A 15,882-nucleotide genomic window follows, 5' to 3' on the forward strand; every position below is an offset into this window, starting at 1 on the left:
TCGACTTCTTTTGCTGAAGAAATCGACTACTGCGCCGGTACTGAACTGAAGGACTTTCTGCAGGGACATTCGGAACTGTACTGCAGCTACCCACCGCAGCCGGACCTCCCCTGAGCGTATCACCTCCTTCCTTCTGCAGTCACGGCGGCCAAGAAGGCTCGCCTTGCTGCGACCAAAAGCCGCAACGAGTCCGCCGAACGCGTGGACGTGCCAGCGGGGGAAGAAGCCGAGGGAGGTCCGCGCCCTGTTGCCGCAGTTGCCACCAAGGCGGCTCGCCATGCTGCGGTTCAAGGCAGTAGCGAGTCCACCGAGTGCGTGGGCTCGCAGGCGAGCGAAGGGACCGTGGGGGAGCCGCGCGGGGACAACTCCTCCGATCAGAGCGTGGAGTTGGCCGGCGCTCTGCCACCGGTGCCGAAGGGCCAGCGCCAGGTGCGCAAACGCAAGACTCAAGAAGTCGAGTCCTCCAGGTACGGAATTGTTGTTTTGGCCAGTTCCAAAGTTTCCATGGTGCTGAGTACTGACAGCATGCCCTTGCAGTCTCCCTGCTCCGCCGCCCGGGACTGAGCCCGAAGGGGTGGAGGCAGGCCCCTCTGCCGCCGCAACGGTGACAATCGCCGTGGCGGGGACCCCTCCATCGGCCGATCAGGCCCCGCCATCCGCAGCGGGCGTCCCCCGTCGGGTTTGGCGGGTTAAGAAGGCTGCCAAGAAGAAGTCGACACTGTAAGTTTCCTTTCGATCGCTTGAAAATCCTGCTCGTGCCCACTCGGATAACAATGTTGTCGATGTCACCAGGGCTGCGAGCGCCGTCAAACTCCAGATCGAACCAGGCACGGCTGCGGCGCCTGCCTCAGCCGCTGCAGCCCCCGAGCCCCCGGCGCCTGAGGGGCCAGTACCCGCGGAGGTGGCCCCTGAAGCAGGTGCGGCGCTCCCTGACTTGCCGCCTCCCGAGCCTCGACTAGAGGAAGCCGGACCCAGTGGCAGGGAACAAGTCGAGGCCCCTGACGCCGCTCATACTGATGGCGCAGGTAGGCACTTACCCGCCCGTGTCTGGCTGCCGGGGTCTGGGCGTAGTGTTTTTACCATTTCGTATGCCTGCAGGTGTCCAGCCGCTGCCGCCAGGGGATGCCGCCGGGCCCTCGAGGAGTCCCCGTGAGGTGTTGAGGGCCGGGTCCGGGCACCAGAACGTCATCACTACTGACCTGGTGGATGACCTTCTGCTGTCGGCGGAGAACCTGAAGACCTTCAAGAGTACTTTCAAGGAGCTGTACGACTTCTCCATGGTAAGACTCGGGCGATGATCCCGATGTGCGCCTTGGCGAGTTGTTTATGACTCACTCTCCTCCTTTTGTGCAGCATGTAATCACCAAATCCCAGAAGAAGTCAGAGAAACTCCGCGCGGTCGTGAGCGACGCGCGGGAATTAGCTGCTCTGGACAAGCGCGTCTCTGAGGAGATTATCAAGAATTGCTATCTGTGACGGGAGCTTGATATGCTGAAGCAGGAAAGGACTCGAGAGACCTGGCTGCTCAAGAATGACCTGAAAAACATGGAGAAGGCCAACTCCGAGCTCCAACAACAGCTCAAGGAGCAACAAGCAGAACACCAAGAGCAGCTCAAGGCGGAGAAGAAGGCGCACCAAGGTAGGCCCTCGCTCCCCTCGAGTACTTTCCCTCAGTAGCTCCCCATTAGATGCTGAAGTAACCTTATCACAGAGCTTAGGAAAATAACGAAACACAAAGAGGAGTTGCTTACTGACGTGAAGAATATGCTGTATCGACGTACAGATGAAGTCGAAAAGCTGCAGAAGGTGATCAGCGACACTGAGCGCCAGTTCGTCGACTGCCTTCAGCAAGTCAAAACTCTGGGCGAGAAGGACGAGCAGCAGCGCAAGGAGCTGGAGGAGCTCCGGGGAGCCGCCCAGGAGCTGGTGGACATGGTGGATCCGCCGGAAGAAGGCGATGCAAGTCCGCGGCCCCTGCTGGAGCATCTCCGCGAAGCCCCGAAGAAGGTGCTCAAGTTCCTGTCAGAGGCTCCGGTCGCGTGCGTGAGCAATGCGCTCGCGTACGTCAAGTCCTTCGTGCCGACCGCGTAGCTGAGCATCTTCGCACAAGGGATGGCGGCGGACTGCCCAGACGAGCGGTTCGAAGAGTACCTGCAAGAGGCCCAACCCGTAGCAGAACAGATTGTACACAATGTACTGCAGGATTAGGGTGTATGAACCACTTAATTATTCTTTTATGTAAATGCTTCCCTTGAAATCTCTACTTGTTTGCATGTCTTAGCTGAATTGGGATCCAGGCTTACGAGACTCAAGTAGGAAATGTGTCCTTGGGTGCAACGACCCGAAGGGCAGCTAGAATTCGTCTAACAGAGTAGCCGCAACTCGATCGAGCGGGTCTAGACTTGTTAGGGAAGCACGCGAGCATCGTCGCGGGGTTGCTGTGCATAGGGCGAAAAGGGGACTACCCCAAGTTCGAGGCCTCGGAGTGTAGTCGAGAAGCGCTCCTTCTGTGAGCGTGCTCCGCAGGCTAGGTAGGACCTGGACAGACGGATCAAGCTTGCGAGGAGCAGGTGCGGGCAGCGCCGCGAGTTTGCCATTCTTTTGGCAAAAACAAGACTGTTCTGAGTGCAGCCACTCAGACTGTAGTCGATGTAGCTCTGTATGCGAGCCGTTCCAACGTACTAGGTGTAGGCCAGTCGAACGGATCGACTGTGTTGGAAAAAGTGCGACTGCTGTCGCGTGCGACCATCGAAAGTCGCGGCGGAACCCGAAAGGAGATGACCGTGGCCATGGCCCCCGCGTCATGGGCGACAAGAAGTCGATTTGGTTGTATACGTGTTTGCACGCGACACCAGGAGTTCGGGACCTCGCGACCATCGGGGAATAGTAGTCGATAAGACCCTGGCCTTGTGACCTGCTTGACGACGAACGGGCCCTCCCACCTTGAATTGAGCTTATGTAGGCCGGGCTCATCCTGAATGCGACGCAAGACCAAATCGCCGACGCTGAATGACCGCTCCCTGACGTTGCGATCATGGTGTCGCCAGATCCCCTGCAGGTACCGGGCTGACTGAATAAGGGCGGTATAGCGAGCTTCTTCCACGGAATCGAGCTCTAACCGCCGCGCCTCGTCCGCCTCGCCTTCATTGTACATTTCGACCCTTGGGGACTTCTACATGATATCGGCCGGTAGGATAGCTTCAGATCCATACACGAGGAAGAAAGGTGTTTGTCCTGTGGCTTTGGACGGCTGAGTCCGAAGCCCCCAGACGACATGTGGTAGCTCATGCACCCATTTTCCTCCCTTCTTACTGTTCTCATCATAGAGTCTCTTCTTGAGGCCGTCAATGATCAAACTGTTCACCCGTTTGACTTGTCCGTTAGCTCTGGGGTGTGCAACCGAGACATATTTGACTTCGATGCAGGCATTCTCGCAGAACTCCCAGAACTGGTTCACCGTGAAGTTTGATCCCAAGTCCGTGATGATGGAGTTGGGGAAGCCGAAACGATGCAGAATATCTGAGATGAAGTCGATGACCCGATCTGATGTAAGCTTGGCTATCGGCTTGTACTCGATCCACTTAGTAAACTTGTCGATAGTTACCAGAACATAGGTGAAACCGCCTGGTGCTATCGTGAAGGGCCCGATCATGTCAAGACTCCAACAGGCGAAAGGCCAGGACGGCGGTATGGTGATGAGGCTGTGAGCTGGAACGTGCGTCTGTTTGCCGAAGAATTGACAGTTTTGGCACCTGCGCACGAGATCCTCCGCGTCGGTCACCGCGGTGGGCCACCAGAAGCCGGCTCGGTAGGCTTTCCCCACCAGCGTTCTTGAAGCCGCGTGATTACCGCAGACGCCGTCGTGGATCTCCCGCAGTATGGCGTAACCATCTTCCTTTGTGACGCACTTCATGAGGACCTCTGACCGGGCGCCTCGCCGATAGAGATTGCCGTTGACCAGGACGAATCCTTTGCTTTTTCGCAAGATGCGAGCCGCGTCAGCACTCCTGGCGTCGACTCCCGCTGGCAACCGTTGATCTCGTATGAAGTCGATAAAAGCCCCTCGCCAGTCTTCCTCCAGCACCATAACCTCTCGATCGGGTTGTTGTGGACCCGCGTCGATGGCTACCTGCGGGGAAGACTTGATCGATGGCTGGTTGAGCTCCTGGACGAAGACTCCCGGCGGGACCTGGGCGCGCGTGGACTGCAGTTTGGACAGGGTGTCCGCGCCGACGTTGTGCTCCCGCAATACATGATGAACATCCAGGCCGGAGAACTTGCTTTCCAACTTGTGCACTTCCTGCACATAAGCGTCCATTGTTTCCTTGTTGCAATCCCATTCCTTGTTGACCTGCTGAACAACAAGAAGAGAGTCGCCATATACAAGTAGTCGCTTGATCCCTAGTGATATCGCCAAACGAAGCCCGTGAAGCAAAGCTTCGTACTCGGCTTCATTGTTGGATACCGCCCACAGGATCTGAAGGACGTATTTCAACTGCTCACCTCGTGGGGAAATAAGCAGAACCCCAGCGCCGCCGCCGTCGAGCTTGAGGGACCCGTCGAAATACATGGTCCAATGCTCTGGCTTGTCCACTGGAGTTGGGACCTGATTCTCTCTCCATTCAGCCATGAAGTCGACTAGAGCCTGTGATTTGATTGCAGTGCGTGGCTTGAAGTCTATTGACAAAGCCCCCAGTTCCACTGCCCACTTGGATATGCGCCCCGTGGCATCTTGATTATGCAGAATATCCGCCAGCGGGAAGTCCGTGATCACAGTGATCTTGTACTCATCGAAGTAATGGCGCAGCTTTCTGGATGTGATCAAGATAGCATACAAAAGCTTTTGAACAGCGGGATACCGTACCTTGGATTCGGAGAGGACCTCGCTGACGAAGTAGACAGGCCTCTGCACTACAAACGCATGGCCTTCTTCGCCTCGCTCGACTACAATAGCACTGCTGACGACATGAGTTGTTGCCGCAATGTAAAGTAGTAGATCCTCCCCTGGCAACGGTGCTGTAAGGATTGGAGGTGACTGCAGATGATGTTTCAGATCTTGCAAAGCCCGCTCAGCCTCCTCTGTCCATTGAAACTTATCCTGTCGTTTCAGGAGCTTGAAGAAGGGTAGTCCTCTCTCCCCGAGCCGGGAGATGAACCTGTTCAGGGCCGCCATACAACCTGTTAACTTTTGCACATCCTTGACTGTGGCCGGAGCCGCCATATCAGTGATGGCCGTGATCTTCACAGGGTTGGCTTCAATGCCCCGGTTGCTGACGATGAACCCGAGCAATTTCCCTGAAGGTACGCCGAAGACGCATTTGGTGGGATTGAGTTTCCACCGGAATCTGCGCAGACTGCTGAATGTTTCCTCCAAATCTGCGATCAAGTTATCGGACTCCCTGGTCTTGATGACCACGTCATCCACATAGGCCTCGACATTTCGATGCAGCTGATCCGCGAAACACATCTGGATTGCACGCTGATAAGTCGCACCTGTATTCTTCAACCCGAAGGACATTGTTTTGTAGGCGTAGGTCCCGTACGGGGTGATGAATGCAGTCTTGATTTGGTCCTCCTCTTTGAGCGCAATCTGATGATACCCTGAGTAACAATCAAGAAAACAAAGAAGGACACACCCGGCCGTCGAATCGACGACTTGGTCAATGCGTGGCAGCCCAAAATGATCTTTTGGGCAATGCTTGTTGAGATCGGTGTAGTCGACACACATTCTCCATTCATTATTCTTTTTCTTTACAAGGACGGGATTCGCCACCCACTCTGGAAGGATTACCTCTTTAATGAATCCAGCCGCGAGAAGTTTAGCGATCTCCCGTTTAATGGCCTCACGCTTATCGTGGGCAAACCTCCGCAGGCGTTGCTTCTTAGGCGTAGCCTTCGGGTGTACATTCAAGGCATGCTCGATCAACTCCCTAGGCACCCCTGGCATATCCGCTGGTTTCCACGCGAATATGTCTCGGTTAGCCCGAAGAAAGCTGACGAGCGCGAGTTCCTATTTGTCACCCAAGCTCACACCGATGATGGCGGTCTTGGATGAATCTCCCTCCTGGAGCTGGATCGTCTTGAGGGCCACATCATCAGTCGACTGGATGCTCGACTTGTTGGCCTTCTTGAATGGAATCTCCAGCCCGGTCTGGGAGAGCTGCTGCGCGGCCGCGAGTACTTCTCCCGAAGCATCTGGCACGCGAGTAGTCGAGGCGTACTGGATCGCCTCCTGATTGCAGTCGTACAACTTCTTCAAGTCGCCGCGGAGGGTGAGCACGCCACCGAGTCCTAGCATCTTAAGAAGCAGATAGACATAATGCGGCACTGCCATGAACTTGGCGAGTGCCGGTCGACCCAGTATTGCGTGGTAAGAAGAGTCAAAAGTAGCCACTTCAAACTTGATGAATTCAGTACGATAATTCTCCCGCGTACCGAAGGTTACCGGGAGGACCACCGTGCCGAGCGGATGTGCCGCGTTACCTGGGACGATGCCGTAGAAAGGGGACTTGCTGGGTACCAGCATATCCTTGAAATCCAGACCCATCTTCTTCAAAGTGCTGACGAAGATGAGATTGAGCCCGCTCCCCTCATCGATCAAGACCATGGTAAGCTTGACCTCCGCCACCACAGGATCCAGAACCAGGGGAAACTTACCGGGCTCGGAAAAACTCGTCCACTGGTCATCACGAGAGAACGAGATGGGGACCTCCGACCAACGGAGTGGTCGTGGTACCGCCGGCTCGATGGACATAATCTCTCGGAGGAGCAGCTTCTGATCCCGCCTGGAACAGAAATCCTCGTCCCCCCCGAAGATGACGTTGACCACCTTCGACGCATCCTGAAACTTCGGGTTGCGCCCGTGATCCTCCTGATCATCGTCCTCGGGTTCTTTGTCAACAGGCTTCTTGTTCTTCCTGCCGCCACCGGAGTTGCTGAACGTCCTCCGAAGGTGGTAGCAGTCGATGGCAGCGTGGTTGGCGCCTGGATGCCACGGGCACTTCTTTTGTAGGAGCTTCTCGAACTCCTCCTGAGTTGTCGACTTCTTGCCCCGCGAAGGACGATCGATAGCCGCGATGACATCATCTGGCTTTCATTTCCGGGGTGGCCCGGAAAAGTCCCGCTGGCCTTTGTCGCTGCGGTTGTCGTTTGGGCGCCGCAGATTGCTATCATGGCGCCGCGGGAACCGCTCCCGCATCTTCTCCTCCTACTCGGACCAATCGTGCATCATATCACGAAGGCCCGCAACAGTTTTCAGCCTATTCCGCCCGAAATCTCTGTATATGCTCGGGTCGGTGATGCCGTTGTAGAAGCAGTCGATGATGTCCTCCTCCGAGATATTCGCGATGGTGGCGCGGACGTCGAAGAAGCGACGCGTGTAGGACCGTAGGAGCTCGTTACGTTCTTGCTTGCACTGGGCAAGATCGTGCCGAGTACCTGCACGGGTAATTGCTCCCTGGAAATTGTCGATGAAGACCTTCTTAAGTTGTTCCCAGGAGTCGATGGAGTTGCCGCCGAGGCTCTCCAGCCAAGTGAGCAGCGCAGGGTCCAAAGCCATCGGGAAGTAGACGACTTTGGTGATATTTGAGCCCCCCGCGACATCAGTGGCCGTGGAGTAGCAACGGAGCCACTGCTGGGGAGCCTGCTTGCCGTCGCACTTGGTGATGCCGATCGGCTTGAAGCCCTCCGGGTACTTGTAGCTGCTGAAACGAGCAGAGAAAGCAGGAAATCGATCGCTACAATCAGTACCTTCAGCTTCGACTTCTTCGCGATTCTTGCGCCTGGAGGAGATCACGGTGCGCGCGTCGCGACCGTCATTAATGTGCTGGCGCAGGTCCTCCGGAGGAGGTCGTCGACTGGCCTGTCGCGGACGACCCCCTTACGGTGGCTGTTGCCTCCCGCCAGGGGCCTGGCTCGCGCGTGCGTTGTCGTTGTTGATCTGATTTTGAGGACGACCACCAGTCGTTCGACTGCGGGCCTGGCTCCGGCTCTCGTCCACGCGCTCCTCCTGGATGATGGACGCCGGATTATGCTGATCCAACTGGATCCAAGCCCTCTGCGCAAAGAGGAGTGCTTGACGTACCTCCGGGTCGTGGCTGCGCTCGAGGATGGCCGTGACCCTGGCAATGTTGGCCACCGGGGTCCTGAAGCCCCGCTCGCTTACGGCAGCAAACTCGGGGTCGAGCTCGCGATGCATAGATCGCCTTCGCTCGTTAGCTCTCCTCCGCCGGATTGTTCGGGCCCTGTTCCTGGCCCTCCACGCCTCACGATCGGCGTCATTCTCGTTACCGGCGTTGGCCGTGATCTCATCGTCGGATATCACATCAAAGTTGTCGATGAGGAGATTCCCACCGTCCTTGCCTTCTTCGGCCATCAGCACCTGGCGGGAGGAAAGCTCATGAGAACTTTCGTCGACTAGCTCCGTCGACTCCTCTGCCGCGGTGGCCAACGGCCTGCCCTCCTGGAAAGGCAATGGCTCGAGGTGAGCCACGAGCCGGCTCTCTGCCTCGAGTAGATTGGAGAGCTTCATGCCCTTCCAATGCACGATGTGTCCCTTTGGCGAGGAGGCCATCACCAAATCACCGGGGCCAAAACAACCCGAAGCCTCCCGACACTCGGTGGCTTCAGGGTTTCCGTCCCGGAGCAGCAGATCCAGATCCTTCTGTAACATGAAGAGGGATCCAAGCGCATTGGCCTCCTGAAGATCAGTGGCCGATTCGCGCAAGCCGGGTTGAGTCCGACCCAGCGAATCCCTGAATTTAAACGAGTCCAAACCAGGGGAAGTTGTCGCGACACCAGAAGAAGTTGAGCTTGGAACAGATTCCATCTCGACCTGTGCCGCGGAAGCGTGGAGCGGCAAGTTGTCGAGCTCGTCGACGAACTTGTCGAGGCCGCTGCGAGGATCCGCAGCGACGGTTTTCGGCGTCATGTCGACGAGGAATCACCGAAAGATGCCTGCACCATCTGCGACGCAAACCCACGAGCCAAAAACAAACGTCGTACCCTCAGAGGGAACTGACCTGATGAATTTGAAAGATGCCATCGAGCTCGCCGGCGGATCTTCGACGCGTTCCCCTACCTGGCGCGCCAGCTGTCGGTGTTTAACCGGCTGCCCACCGAGGGATATACCCAAGGTGGTAAGTTTTGGGTGAGGGAACGCCGAGATCAGGAACTCGAAGGTGCAAAGAACACAAGTCTTTAGACAGGTTCGGGCCGCGCAGAGCGTAACACCCTACGTCCTCTATGGTGGTTTGTATTCTCTTTGGTGTAGAATGACCTAATGATCTTCTGTTTTGAGGGGGGTCCCTGACCTCCCTTATATATCCGAGAGGTCAGAGTTACAAAGATGCTAACCAACCCCCTCCGAGGGATCACACCAGAACTGATCTCGAATAGATCCTCTCCATGTCGGTTAGCTCTATCTCCTATTTAAACGGGATAAACAAGAGATAAACAAAATGAATAAGAGATAAGACGGGCTTAATCTCTTAAACTTCGTGACATGCCCAGCCCGGTGGCCCCGGGTCTGACATACACTTCGTATATTTCACTATCGGTACCCACCCCAATATAAGGGTCGTGAGTTTACGGAGGTCGGAGTCCCTCGATGCCATGCTATTGTTACTGTTCCCCAACATCCTATCCTTAGGTGGCAATCCATAGGGATAGAGGTTGTTGGATATCGTCTCGTGGATGCTTTTGAAGCAGCAGCCCTCAAGGCTATTACCACTTTTTGTGAACAACATCCGGAAGAATTTGCAGCATATCCCATTGGACTGTTTCCGGCAGTTTTTGCACATGATGTTGAGTGGAACTATAGAACAAATCATTTTGGCCATTTAGTTGGAAGTTTCGCCGAAGAGACCCTCAGGACAGTGATCAGGTATATGGATGCTCAGTATCGTTTCTAGGCACTTAAGCAAAAATGTATGGACGATATGGTGAATCCGGCCCAGGATTTTCATCGGAGTCTTACTCTGAAAGATGACCAGATTCATTCGCTTGGTCAAGGAGTTGCTGGGAGAGATACTACCATTGGACATTTGGAGATGCAGATCTTGGAGGGTGATGCTCAAATTGACTTTTTCCAGGAACAAGTCCATGACTTGAACCAAGAGTTAGGTGATGCCCTTGGACATATTGAGATGCTCCAAGAACAACAATTGCCTCCTCTTGTGCCAAATGAGTTAGAAGAAGAAGAAGATTCAGAAGAAGATCCTGATGAAATTGAGGGTGTATCTGAGATAGACTCGGAACACGGAGATCTAGAACCTAATCCTCAGCTCAATCATTCTTCATCTGGCAGTTAATCTTCATCTGGCAGCCAATCTTCCGTGGACAACCTCGACGACTTCTAATTCATCTTTGTCGTTGATATCCTAGATGTGTGTAGTGTACCATGGTGTGACATAGGGAGTGTGTAATTTAGCTTGACCTAAGGACCACTTGTTGTAGTATATGTGGCAAGAATAGGTATGGTGAATGGTAATGGGTAGATTACCAAGTTGTAATATACAGACCACCAGTTATGATCTATAAACTTGAGTTTATGTTCAGTCATCTATCAGTTTGTCAACCTGTTGCACCATCTTTATATCTTTTCTCTTGGTGCGGTATATTCTAAAAATGGAAACAAGGATAATCTGATGTAATGGACATCTTCCATGTTTTTCAGATGGTTGGCGCTACGCATGTAATTCCTGAAGGATTCAGGCCAGACCAGGCTAGCGGTTCCCAACAACCGCCACCACCACCCCCAAATCTAGCCGAGATTATGGCTTAGCAGACCGAGCTTCTCAATCTGCTAGTGTAGGCACAACAGAACCAACATCGTTAGCAATCACGAGGAGGTCGTGATGACCTCAACCCCCAAGTGGCAAGCTATCAGGATTTCCTCAGTACTCAGCCCCCATTTTTCAGTAAGGCTGAAGAACCTTTGGATGCCGACGCCTGGCTTCATACCATGGAATCGAAGTTCACCCTTCTTACTATACCATGTGCGGACTCGAGCAAAGCTCACTTCGCCGCCCAGCAACTTCATGGTGTTGCCCGTATTTGGTGGGATAACTATTGTGCCATGCAACTTGATGGCCATGTTATCTCCTGGGAGGAATTTCGGAATGCTTTCAGGACACACCATATACCCGAAGGACTGATGGAGCGGAAGTTGAATGAGTTCTTGGCACTCACCCAAGACAACCATACGGTACTGCAGTATGCAGAGACTTTCAATCATTTGTGCCAATATGCAGGCTATCATGCGGACAATGATGCCAAGAAATAGGATCGTTTCCGTTGTGGCCTCAGTACCAAGCTCAAGGAATGTCTGAATCTTGTCAAGGCTAATAATTTTAGTGAGCTGGCTAATATGGCTCTAACCTAGGAGGGCTGCATCATGGCACATCGTGCCGAGAAGAAATGGAAGACCCCTACTGGACCCTCGAGTGCTCAGTCATCGAGGTATCGGGTTGTTCCCAATGCACAGATCAGAGCGTGTAGCGGAATGCCCCACCTGGCAGATTTGTCTTCCGGCCGCCCCAACAACAAGGAGGATATAGACCTCCCGTGCCTCCGCAACAGCCGCAACAGTTTGGCCCACGGCCAAATAATCAACCGTTTCAGCAGAGGACCAGCACCAATCGCTGTTTCAATTGCGGTAGTGCGGACCACTTCATCAAAGATTGTCCTCAGCCCAGGAAGCTTAATCAAGGGCAGAGTTCTAATCAGAACAACCAGGGCAAGGGAAAGAAGCGAGTAATGCAAGTCCGGCAAGGGCGAGTTAACTTCACAACCCTTGCAGAACTTCCAGAAGGAGCCCCCATAATGACGGGTACATTTTTTATCGACTATAAACCCGTTATTATCTTATTTGATTCTGGTGCAACTCATAGTTTCATTAGTGGCAAATGTGTTGCCTAAGTGGGACTTGATTCTTGTCAAGTCAAGGGATTGTACATGATCTCAACCCCTGGGGGAAAGACTGATTCCAATCAACAGATTAGATATGTGCCAATACAGTTGGGTAGTATGGTGATAAAAACTGATTTGGTTTTACTCCCTTTAGAGGGTATGGATATCATACTTGGGATGGATTGGATGACAAAACATAAGGTGTTGTTAGATATTGCCTCCTGAGTTATTGAGATTGATTCACCGTATAATGGATCCACTACCTTCCATCTACCCCAACAAGAGTATTTTCACTCTTGCGTTTATGCAACCACAGACATCAAATTAGAAGACATTCCTATAGTCTATGAGTATCCCAATATTTTTCCAGATGATTTGCCTGGAATGCCACCAGATCGGGATATCGAGTTCATTATTGAGCTCCAACCTGGCACGGCTCCTATTTCCAAAAGGCCATATCGAATGCTGCCTAACGAATTGGCCGAGCTAAAAATCCAACTTCAAGATCTTCTAGACAAGGGTTTTATACGCCCAAGTGCTTCACCTTGGGGATGCCCTGCTCTCTTTGTAATGAAAAAGGATAATAGCTTAAGGCTATGTGTCGACTATCGTCCACTCAATGCGGTTACTATCAAGAATAAGTACCCTCTTCCCCGCATTGACATCTTGTTCGACCAACTAGCTAGAGCCAAAGTCTTTTCAAAAATTGATCTATGCTCTGGTTACCACCAAATCAAAATCAAGCCCAGTGATATTCCAAAAACAGCTTTCTCGACCAGATATGTACTATATGAATATCGGGTTATGTCTTTTGGACTCACTAATGCACCGGCATATTTTATGTATCTTATGAATTCAGTCTTCATGCCGGAGCTTGATAAATTCGTCGTGGTTTTCATCGTCGATATTCTGATATATTCTAAGACTGAAGCAAACCACGCTGATCATTTACTTATCGTTCTTCAATGACTACGTGATCATTGCCTTTATGCCAAATTCTCTAAATGTGAATTCTAGCTTGATAGTGTAAAATTTTTGGGACATACTATCTCCAATGAAGGTATATCGGTTGATCCAACCAAAGTTCAGGAAGTTATGGATTGGAAGCCTCCAACTTCAGTTCATCAAATCCGTAGTTTCCTTGGAATGGCAGGATATTATCACCGATTCATTCCAGACTTCTCCAAAATAGCCAAACCCAAAATAGCCAAACCCATGACTGAGTTACTCAAGAAAGAGATTAAATTCCATTGGGATGATAAGTGTGAAGAAGGATTTCACACATTGAGAAAGCTTCTAACCACTGCTCCAGTGTTAGCTCAGCTAGATAGTACCAAGCCTTTTGATATCTATTGTGATGCTTCCGGAATCGGACTTGGTTGTGTGCTTATGCAAAACAGCTAGGTTATTGCTTATGCTTCCAGAGCACTCCGAAATCATGAAAAAAATTATCCATCCCATGATCTTGAGTTAGCAGCTATTATTCACGCTCTCAAGATTTGGAGACATCATCTTATGGGCGCCAAGTGTAACATTTACACTGACCATAAGAGCCTCAAATACATCTTTACTCAAGCTGACCTAAATATGAGGCAAAAGCGTTGGTTAGAACTAATCAAGGGCTACGATCTTGAGGTGCACTACCATCCCGGCAAAGCTAATGTGGTTGCGGATGCACTAAGCAGCAAAGCACATTGTCATTGCTTATCCATAGAAATCTTTAGTGAAACTCTCTGTTATCAAATGAGGAAACTCAATCTGGAGATCATTCCTCAAGGTAGTCTGAATCTCTTATCTATTGAACCTACCTTTCAAGACAGAATCATCGTGACGCAAATGCATGATGAAGGTATCAAAATTATCAAACAGAAACTATCTCAAGGAGAAGCAAAATATAGGTGTTTCCACACTGATCATCAAGGAGTTCTATGGTTCAACAATCGTATTGTTGTACCTAAGAATCATCAACTTCGTAAAAAAATCCTTGATGAAGCACATCTGTCTAAGTTTTCTATTCATCCTGGTAGTACTAAAATGTATCAAGACCTTAGACAAAATTTTTGGTGGACCAGGATGAAAAGAGAAATTGCTAAATATGTATCCGAATGTGATACATGCCAGAGAATTAAGGCCAGTCATCTAAAAGTATCCGGTACACTCCAACCACTGCCTATTCCATCGTGGAAGTGGGAAGACATCAGTATGGATTTCATCATTGGTCTTCCTAATACATCTCAGAAACATGACTCCATCTGGGTAATCATTGATAGACTTACCAAAACCGCTCATTTTTTTCCCGTGCATACATCTTATACTGCTAATAAGTATGCCAAGATCTATCTTGATCAGATTATTCGCTTGCATGGTGTCCCTAAAACCATCATTTCAGATCGAGGGGCACAATTCATTGCACGCTTTTGGGAGCAATTGCAGTCTTCTCTCGGAACCAAGCTTATTCGAAGCTCTGCATATCATCCACAAACTGATGGACAGACTGAGCGAGTTAATCAGATTCTTGAAGCCATGCTCCGAGCTTGTATCATTCACTATGGTACAAACTAGGACAAATGTCTAGCCTTGGCTGAATTCTCATATAACAACAGCTATCAATCCAGTCTTCAAATGGCCCCCTTTGAGGCGTTGTACAGTCGAAAATGTCGAACTCCTTTGAATTGGTCTGAGACCGGTGAACACCAAATCTTCGGACCAGACTTAGTTACCGAAGCTGAAAACAAGGTCAAGATTATCCACGCCAACCTTAAGACAGCCCAGTCTAGACAGAAAAGTTATGCAGACCAAAGAAGAAAACCCTTACAATTCCAAATAGGAGATCATGTCTATCTTCGAGTATCTCCTACTAAGGGTGTTCAACATTTCGGCATAAAGGGAAAATTAGCGCCCCGATATGTCGGACCTTTCGAAATTACTGAAGCCTGTGGCCCAGTGGCTTACAGACTTCGTCTTCCTTCTCAGTTGGCTGCCATTCATGATGTCTTTCATATATCTCAACTCAAGAAATGCATCAAAGTGCCTACTGATATCATTGAACAACAAGCCATCAAGATCGAGCCTGATCTATCTTATGTTGAACGACCCATTCAAATTTTAGATACCAAAGAAAGAGTCACTAGGAGAAAGAAGATTAAGATGTATAAGATCTTATGGGACCACCATACTACTGATGAAGCCACCTGGGAAACTGAAGGCTATCTTCAGAAGAATTTTCCCGATTTTCTTTAAACTCCTTAGGTATCCATCTTCCAAACTGTATCATTCCTGTAATCTCGGGACGAGTTCCCGATTTTCTTTAAACTCCTTAGGTATCCATCTTCCAAACTGTGTCATTCCTGTAATCTCGGGACGAGATTCCTTTTATGCGGGAACGTTGTGACCCCCTAGGTGTCAAAATCGTAAAATATTAGGAAAGAATGTGAAATGTATATATTGAAATGTGTGAATTTGAGTGCATATGTGAAAATAAGGACCTAGGTGTAATTATTTTAAAAATATGAGTCCTTATGTGTAAAATGGTTGAATTACAAAGGTAACTCTTAAATTTCACTAGGGTCAAAGTGTAAAAATGTTTGTCATCATTACATTACCTAAACTTGCAATTAAGTCCAAACGTATATGGAATTTACCTAACTAAGGACAAAAACTTTAAAAAGTTTAAGTTGAGTCCAAAGTTTTAAAATAAAGCTCCATTACTTGAGTGTTTGGAGTTGAACCCTAAATAGAAGTTGTAGAGTTTGAAAAGTTCTACAACTTTTATTTTGACCATTTTCTCATTTGAGCTTCAGAATAGTGGCAAATTTAGGTTTACAGTAAGGTCCCTGGAGTTTTAAAGTTCACCATTTAGTCCCTGGCGCCCCCCTGTTCTTCTTCCTCCTCTGCTTCCCCTCTGCCGTGCGACTGCGCCACCGTAGGCTGTCGTGCCGCGCTGCCCGAGGCCAGCTACTGCTCCAGCGCCGC

Source organism: Panicum hallii, chromosome 8 (assembly GCF_002211085.1).
Source record: "Panicum hallii strain FIL2 chromosome 8, PHallii_v3.1, whole genome shotgun sequence".
Lineage (NCBI taxonomy): Eukaryota > Viridiplantae > Streptophyta > Magnoliopsida > Poales > Poaceae > Panicum > Panicum hallii.